Source organism: Symphodus melops (genome assembly GCF_947650265.1).
Source record: "Symphodus melops genome assembly, chromosome: 19".
Lineage (NCBI taxonomy): Eukaryota > Metazoa > Chordata > Actinopteri > Labriformes > Labridae > Symphodus > Symphodus melops.
Window position 1 is genome coordinate 9,777,833 of NC_136709.1, and position 9,393 is coordinate 9,787,225.

Here is a 9,393-nt window from a genome sequence, read left to right on the forward strand (position 1 = left end):
TGGGTGTCTGCTGCTCACCTTCATGTTTTTACATGCACTCCTATGAAAGAATTATTACTCAGTGCCTGTGTATGACTGTCAAATTTTGATCCTAACTTTCAAATTTTAGAGTGCTGATTTTGTTTACTATCTCTTAGCAAAATAGAGCTTTGTTTAGAGTACAACATTTTAGAAGAAGGCTTACGTTAATAAAGTTTGTCTGTGTTTCAAACTATTCTTGATGGCGTTTGTTTGATGCACGGTCACCTTCCCCTCCTCTCACGATAGAGGCACATGCAATAACACCACAAATATGTAGGAATCCCGAGAATTATATTGCTAGAAAACAACTGCCGCTATATAAGTGCAGATGTGACATAAAGCTACATTCTATGAGTCTGCCTTCGTGCATTTGATTAATTTGGGATGAGTTCTCTGCAGACCTGTTTCATTGGAAACTGCCCCCTCCCAGCTCTACAGGTGGGACCTCCCAAAGGTGCCACTATTTTAATTATCTCCTCCTGAGGATACCTCTACAGCAGCCTTCTGCCGCTGAGGCTTTACAGCTTATGACCTGCTGTACACAGTGAGTATAGAAAACTCCCACTCTTATGAAATGTTCTGTCATGCTCAAAGGCTTTTGATCCCTGCAGTTAATATTATAAAACCCAGTTCAAAACTGTCCTGGTTCACATTGGTGCTAAGCTAGCTAATAGTTTGAAGGGTCTGACGCAATAGCACACTACAGTGGGGGTGTTGATTTTATGGAAATAATTCCTGTAGGCTGTTACAGGATTGAAGTGCAGTGTAGGATTATGTCAGCTGCACTCTGCAGCAGAGAGAAACTTCAAAAGCGTTGGGGGGGGGGGGGGGGGGAATTCAACTTTTGGTCAAACCAGCTTTGAAGCAATGTGGTGAAGGCAAAGTAGAACTCCTAAGATCCTTTTTCGTATAATAAACCTTTTAGTTTGAACCGGTTTGGGGGGAAAAGGCTTTCGTCTAAATCCATTCTCCAAAATACTGTCACTAAATTAAACCAATGCAAGGGAGTTCAAGTTATCTTTGACTTCAGAATTAATTAAAGAATTTTAATTTGGAAACAATAAATGGTTGTTTTTTTACACAATTCCCCAAAATTGTGTAATTTGCATCAAATATAAACTGAATGAACCAAAGATAACAATTATAGTAATGACCTAAAAACATAATTCATTTGGCAGACAACTCTATCCTATTTACGTCCAATAAATGTATTTAAACTTAAAAATATAACCAATACAAATACAAGTGTGTCCATTTCAAACAAGCATTCCCTATAGTGCTACAGCGCACTGCTCAGATTTGACAAAAAGAGAGCTTTTAACACGTTTCTCGTCAAACTCACAGTGAAAAGACTCCAGACGTCACTCTGTTCAGGTAAGAAGAGTTCTACAGAAATACATTTCAAAAATTGTCCTATTAAATTTTTGTTCAGTAAGCTACTTGTAACGTGATACATAGCCTACAACATAATGAGAGTTATCGTGACAGTTAAGCAGAATTTTTAATATTTGTACAGAGCTTGTCTAAAGTAGCTGGTTTGTTATTTTCTAGCTAACAGGCCGCTGGTTGCTCTATTAGGCTACCAGACAAATATGTGAATTCTACCCATGTTTATATAACTTGTGCTGAGAGAGCCTATAAGCATATTGCAGAAGTTACATGAACTAAAATTACTTGGCTTACTGAAAATGATGTGCTCTCTCATACAAAGGTAACCACATGCTTTGAAGACATTCAACCAGTAGTCAAAGGATTACATGGTTTTTCACTACAGTTGATGGATGTTCTGTGGAGCCTCACACACCTCACATTGGCAGTCCCTACGTGCGTCATCCCCTAAGACCTCCCATGGTTCAGGATGCAACAACCACGCCTCAGCAGCTGCCCTGATCGAGGAAAGTGACTGCCCTCCCCCCATTCCCACTCACACCCCCTTCCAGCATGGAGGCTGGGCTGGGCGGACAAGGTGTCCATGTCCTTTTTTGCAATACTGATCGGAGGTCAGTCATTTCTGTTATCATCACTTACAGTCATAAACCTGTCTGCATAGCAACTGAATAACCACCAAGAGCTGCAGAGTTGGAGGGGCTGTGTCCTAATCGTTTGTCCCTTTTCAAAGTGCCTCACATCTTTACCCATGCTCAGTTTTCAACTATGAAGATAAATGTTTGCCTGCTGCATAACATATCCAGCTAGTGACAGGTGCTTGTGAACAAAGAGGTTATCAATATTATTTACTTCATCTGTGGTCAAGATGTCACAGCTGATTGGTGCATGTAGAAAATACATCTTTAAAGTATTTTGTAGCATACATTTCTTTGTATTATTCTCACATTGGTATATTGTTATTGGGTAACAATTATTATTGCGTCTGGTAGGTGACCCGATTGGACTGTTTACAGTGAATCTTAATCAGTTCACACTTGTTCAGCGTGCATAACGTTATATCCAATCTCAGAGATACACTGTAGAGGTTAAGAGTAAATACTCAATGATGGATATATTTGACCCTTTGACCTTGAACCTGAGTGTGACAATATTTCAGCGCAGCATCAGAGGCCGATTGAAAATGTTGCAATAAATTATTCAAAAAGTCGAGACATAAAATGATAAGTACAAGCCCTGTCTCCAATCCATACACGCAGCTATTCTTTTTCTGTTATGCATTTCTTTTGCCCTTTTCTTAATTGGAATCTTTTTTGTTAGCTGCCCACGTTTTGTTCTCCTGTATTGTGAGACACCATGTTCATATTTCCTAACTTTTTAGGATGGTGTCTTGCTGAAACAACGGAGACAATGACAGGCCTTTCTTTCCTCCAGCTTTGTTTGAAAGGTCTTGATGTTGTATTGTGTCACTGCCAGACATATCAAATCTAATGAGGAGAAGGTTACTGAGAATAATCTTTTCACTGAGATGTTTGAGCCTCTTATCAGACTGATAGGAGAAAACGTGCACACTGTGAGCTTGTTTTTATATTTTAGCTACGAGAGTGAGTATTTTTTAATCACCTTAAATTTCACTGAAGAACACGTATGTACTTGTTTGATTTCAAAGCATAATGGACAATCAGGCCTTTGAAAATATTGAAACCATTAACACATCTAGGGCTTTCATTTAGAGAGAAGGCGAGGCAGTAATATAAAGAGAATGATTGTCTTTTTGTGAAAAAGTGTATCATTCAACAATTTAAATGTTTTTCTGTATTACATGTACAATGGGCTTGTTAAGAGTTTTTTTTTTTATGTCTCCACTTCTTAAAATACAAGCCATGCAATTGTTGCTTTTTTTTGACAAATATGAAATTACAGTGTGCCCAGAATAGCTGCAATCATCATCAATCAATGTATTTTTCAAAATGGCCCAGTAAGCAGCTTTGATGACTTGAATTGATTTACTTTTATGATTTGATTAATGAACTGCTTTTCTCATTCCTGTTTAAAGAAAACATTATCCATTCATCCAATCAATCACATACGAAGCTCAAAGGTAACATGTGGCTGACGTCACATAAGATAAGTGTCTCTCTGGTCTAACGGGTACAAAAAAGTCAAAAGGTCAGGTGCTGGGTTCTGACGTAGTTTCAGGTAATAACTGTCAGTATACTGATGAACTCTTTGATCAATAGGTCGCTCATTACTCCTCTCATGTATCACGAGAAGCTGTAAGTGGCAATGGCAAAAACATCCGTCAACGCTGTGCTCTAGACAGAGACTAGTGCAGCACTGACAGGCCTGTCACTGTGTCGCATACACTCAGTGTGCTGTTTTTTTCAGAAAATATGTTTTGAATTGACTGGCTGAGATGCTTGTGTTGTGCAATATTTCCCCTGATGAATGATCTTCTTGTTTAGCTCAGCATAAACATTCCTTGGCTTCGCTTCTGAAAATCTGTCATATCAACACAACTGTGCGTGTCATCACTGTTTACATCACAGTGTGCAACCTTCCTGGCTGTAGGAATCCAAATGCCTTTTCTCTCATAGTAATAGTAAATGGTGCTTGTCATAGGTAGCACAGTAACCAAACCTTTCAAGCAGAGCGAGTCCCTATCAGAGAGAGTGGGATCAAAAATAGCACCAACGGCATTGTGTAATGTGTTCTTCTCTGTTTTGTACAGTGCAACAACAGAGCTCTCAAATCGATACGCCTCCCTCACATGCTGCCTAGAGAGCGCATGTGGTGCTCAGTCTTATTTCTACTTCGTAGTTCACCACATGTGACTGTGTGAAGAGGTTTCAGTGAGAGCTGCGATGACTGAACCGTGGCAGACTGAGAGATGAATGCTGCTGTTCCCAAGAGGGGCCGACACACAGGACAGGTCACCTAGGTAATTACAGTGCTGCCCCAATGTAATTTGATTCAATGTACAGATAACAAGAACATCCGTAAATTTAGCGCTCCTTATTATACCTGCACTGTTATTACGCTTGCCTCTTAAAATAGGCCCTCTATTAATAAATGTGGGTTTTTCCACATTGAACTTACAATTCAAGTGAACCACAAAGAATTCAAGCCATCTTAGTTTTCATTTTTCAAATGAAATTTCAGATGTTAGGAAAAACCTAACATTTATTTGAATATATATCATCCATTCTGTCTCTGAATAAATAAAATATCATGAACATACAGGAGAATATCAGCGGTTAATTCATGATGTACATATGTAGATCTATTATAAAACCATAAAAATGAATCTTTTTCTAAGGATGTTTATTTGTACCTTGTGATATAGTTATAGCTATATTATACATACTGTACCTTTAATAAAAATCATCTAATTACACTAAGAGTTCATCTATAGGCCAAAAAGATGTATGTCTGCGCTATTTTGTCCAAATCACAGTACATTTACATGGTTATATGCACATACCTGAGCATAACTCAATAATGCAGGTTCTTCTACTCGAATCCAGGTTTGATCCATGACAGAAAAACACAGCCTATATGTTAAAAATGCAATAACGCAGAACTGATTGAGACCAGCAGATGAATGGCAGTGATGTTAAGCGCTGAGTGCCTTTGAGATATTTGTATATCCTGCATGAACAAAAGCATCTCTGGAGCCTGTGTCTTTTATTTAACAAAATATCTATGCCAGATTTGTCCATGGGTACAGGCAGGTTATTGGCCTCAGCTGTCCGAGGTATAAAGTAGACACGCACTGATTTAAGGCATAAATATGGCCTAAAACAAAACAGCATTAGTATTGAAGGGGGAATTTGAAGATTGCGAGGTATCCTCTTTTTTTCAGTCGTTGTGTGCAGGTTTTTGTTCATACGTGCAGCTCAGCATCCGTATGAGGCTCTGCAAAATGAGTTGTAAGAAGAGGACCAATGTGTTATCCGACCTGCGGCATTAAGTCTGTAAACACTCCTTGTTGGGGCAGATTGTGTGTATGCGATGTTCAAGAGGCGTGATCAGTCGTCTCTCAGGCCTGGTGCGGAGGATGGAGGACCAGTGACATCTGGATCGCTTTGGTCATTTTCCACGTCGCTCCCTGTGTGCGCCCTCCTCTCCTCCTCTTCCTCCAGTCCATACTCCCTGTTCGTGGACTGCATATAGTGGCTCTTTCCGGGTTGAAACTCTTGTGTCTCTCTCACCGATCTCTCCGCGTTTGTGTGACCGTGGGAAGACGCGTAAGGTCCTTCTTCCTGCTGCTGCTGCTGCTGCTGCGTGTGCGCTATTTCAGCTCCGGCACCACGCGGAGACACGGAAGCACTCTCGGCTCTGTCGTCCCACTGAAACGGCTGACTGCGCGGGTTAGTTGTGCCTTGCCTAGTGTGGTTCAGAGATAGCAGCCTTGTCTGTGTAGAATTCCACTCTGAGACGTTGTTGCTTAAAGAAATATTAGTTGAGATGTTTGCGGTGGGGGTGACCTCCTCAGACACTGCCGGCTTCCCCGCAGAAGAGGATGCACTGGTCGGTTTCCAGATCAGGCTGTAGTAAATTGCAAGGATAATGGCTGCTAAAGACACGGACAATACATATGCAAAAACAGTAGCTAGTCTCACCCACTTCTTGTTCGTTTTAGCAGCCATCTTAGCCTTTTTGTCCCCCGTGTAAGTAGCAGGTTTACCCCTCTCCATATTGGGCATGAAGTCCCGCTCTCTCATATTGCCCCTATTTTTCCCTCGATGCTCCACCACCCCCTCCGTCTTGAAGGCTTCTTGTTATCCACAATCCAAGAGAAGTCAGGAGGCTGAGGAGAAAGATGCAGGACCACCGTGAACCGTCTGCACCGAAGGCGAATCTTGCAATTAAATTGATTTCTTCTGATTCATTTGATGTGAGAAACGCAGCGCCTATTGCTCGGTACCCAGTGCAGAATTGCGTTTCATAATAGACATCAAGCATCCACAGGCTGACTGCGCGTTTCAGCATCCAACAGCGGTGGGACAATTGCCCAGCCTGTTTGACATATCCAGGTAACAGCTTGCTGTAGACCCTTATCCGCAGTATACGATTTGATATATTAGAACGAATAAGTGAGATCATACGGTACACAGCTGTCTGTCTTATCCAACAAATGAAGTGGCTGGCTCAGCTAAAAATACAGGAGAGGGGGCGGGCGGTGGCTCTTAAAGAAGCAGCAGCTGTGCAGCAGCCCAAGAAGAAAGCAGGGGGGGAAAAAACGTCCACACATCAGTAGGCTTGTGCCGCACATGGAGAGCAGGATGTTGTAGCGGAGATGAACTGTTGTCCAAGTGACGCTGCAAAGTGTTTACATTACACTGCACGCAGCCAAATGGAGAGGGCGTTCTTCGTCATCTGCAATGAGTGGTGATGTAAACATTTAAACGGCATCTGTGAATTATGTAACGTTCATCAAATTCACAGGTGTATTTGTGAATATCCCCAAAAAAGGTTATTTCTTTAATTTTCGATCATTTTCGCCTCGTAGCTGTTGATCCACTTACAGCGCGTCATTTCAGCACAATGGACAGCGCACGTGGCCCGTGTCAATGCGCATGTCCTCTGGGAGTTTGCAGAGGTCAAACAGGTAAAGGGTTAACTATAAATTGAGCAGTTAGTTATTAAAAATAAAATTGTGTTTTAATAACAGTTTGCTCAGCATTTCTCTATTACGTAAAATGTTATTTCTCTGTATTTTGAAGAGAGAGAAATGTATCCGTATTCTTCTTCTTTACTTGTCAGTCTGTATTCACATGTTACATAATTTCTCTTAAAACCTTTTTTGTCAGTCTATTTCTGAATCTAACATCTAAAAATCCAATGAAGACAGATTATATTGTGACACGTTACCAGGGTGCCACACAATTTGGGTGGCCCTGCAGGTCAAACATTTAACAAAACTTGATCACATTTTAACATTGACTTTTTTTTTTTTTACAAACCATGATGATATTGATACAACATTAAAATACATACCAATTCCATAAACCAGAACTACCATTGAAACTCTGCAACATTTACAAAAAGAAACATAATATTCATAAATCACACCATCAAGAAACACAATACATTCCACTAAACAGAGCTACATTTAATAAAAAAAAAAAAACATCTCAGAAAAGACAAGTAAACATTTTTTTGGAAATGACTTTCAATTTTTTGCAAGACAAATCAGCTACATCACAGTGCAAAACTTTAAACAACAGGGGTCAGCATACCCTACCATCTAGAGTGGCTTAAAATGAAAACATCAAATAATAAGAATAAAAAAAAGAAAAGAGACAAGAAGTACATTTCAAAACAACAACACAGACAAAAAACAAAGCTTAATTGTTTTTCTTTAAGATGTATTTTTCTGCTTTTTGTGCCTTTATTGTATTCCAGGAAAAAATATAATTTACAAAACATTACAGCAATTTATAAACCATACTTTAATTTTTTTGCCATGCCTATATTTAACAAAGAATTGAATTCACAATTATTATTTATTTTAATTCACAAATGTAATAAAAAAAAGTTTAGTGAAATATATTTGTGTTCTTGTATTCGTGTTGGTTTCCATGCTGTCACAAAACTAAACCACCTGCATCTACAAGTGACTGTCAGTGTAATGCTTATACCTACACACGGCAGTCATCCCACAGACCCAAACACACCCACAGTCAGATGTTTAGTGGTGTGGACACTGGGCATAGGAGGCTGATGAGCTGTAATCAGTGGTTTTCTACACCATATTGACGAGGTTGTGTGTGTCGCTCCTTTTTTTCCCACTATAATATGATGAAATATCTTTATCTTCAATAAACTGACTCTGAGGTGGTTTACTACACATCATTCGTCTGCTGCCTGGTGCCATTCGTCTGGCTGGGTGAACATTTGCATTTGATATTACAAGACCTTAAGGTTTATTTGAATGCCATCCAAATGACCGGGAATCTTTTGTTCAAACAGCTGCCAGTGTCCAGCCTCAGGTAATAAATGACACATCATTATGACCCTGGACAGGTGGCTGTGGCTCAGTTTAATGAAATAATCAGACAACATCCCATAGAATTTACTGTTAATGTAATCAATCATGCATTTTAACTGCAAACTGATTTTTTTAGACATCGAACAGAAATTCAATTAAATACACTGAATGGAGATAAAATGACCAGCATGCCCTCTCTGTATTAAATCCAGTTTCTTCTGTTTCCAGGCGAGTTGTTTCTTTCTTTCTTTCTTTTTTCTTGCAAGCATAAAAAATTCAACAAGCTATTAGCAAATAACATTTCTCACTAACAAAAGGGTTGGGTCAGCCAAACTACAAGAAAAACATTTTCTCACCGGTCTTCAGCTGGTTGCAGGATTTAAGTGAAACATGTAAATATTCTGACTCCATCTGGTTCCAAATGTTTCATCTAATGCTCACAAGATAAATCTATTCTATTGAAATTTTCCCCAAGAGAGTGATGCATGTGAATTAAAGTGTAGGCATTGTTTTTAGAGGAGAAATGTTAAGATGTTATACATTTCCTACATTATGACTAAAATGTGACTCTCATACTTTCCGTTAGACATGTAAGCAGCACTTAGACATATCCTTTTTTCCTGGCACAACAATTAAGCACAGATAACTCACAAAGAAATAATTATTCTAATATATAGTATATTTATAATTTAGGTGAGCTAAGTCTTTCAAATCAGTTTTCCTTATTCATTTCGTCCAGAGTTGCAAAACATGTTCGCCTTTTGTCAAGTTCCTTGCTTCATGGTTTTGTCATCCTTATTTGCAATGCATATTTGCCGGGGTGTGTCCTATGACAGTCAAAGTCTATGATCTAAACTTCACCATAGTCTGTACTGGGGATATAGATTGAGGGATGCGTTGGAAGATATGACGATGGTGCACATGCAGAGAGGGGATGTATCAGTTCTATAACATTTAAGTGAAACAGAAGCCAGTGTAGACATCCAACC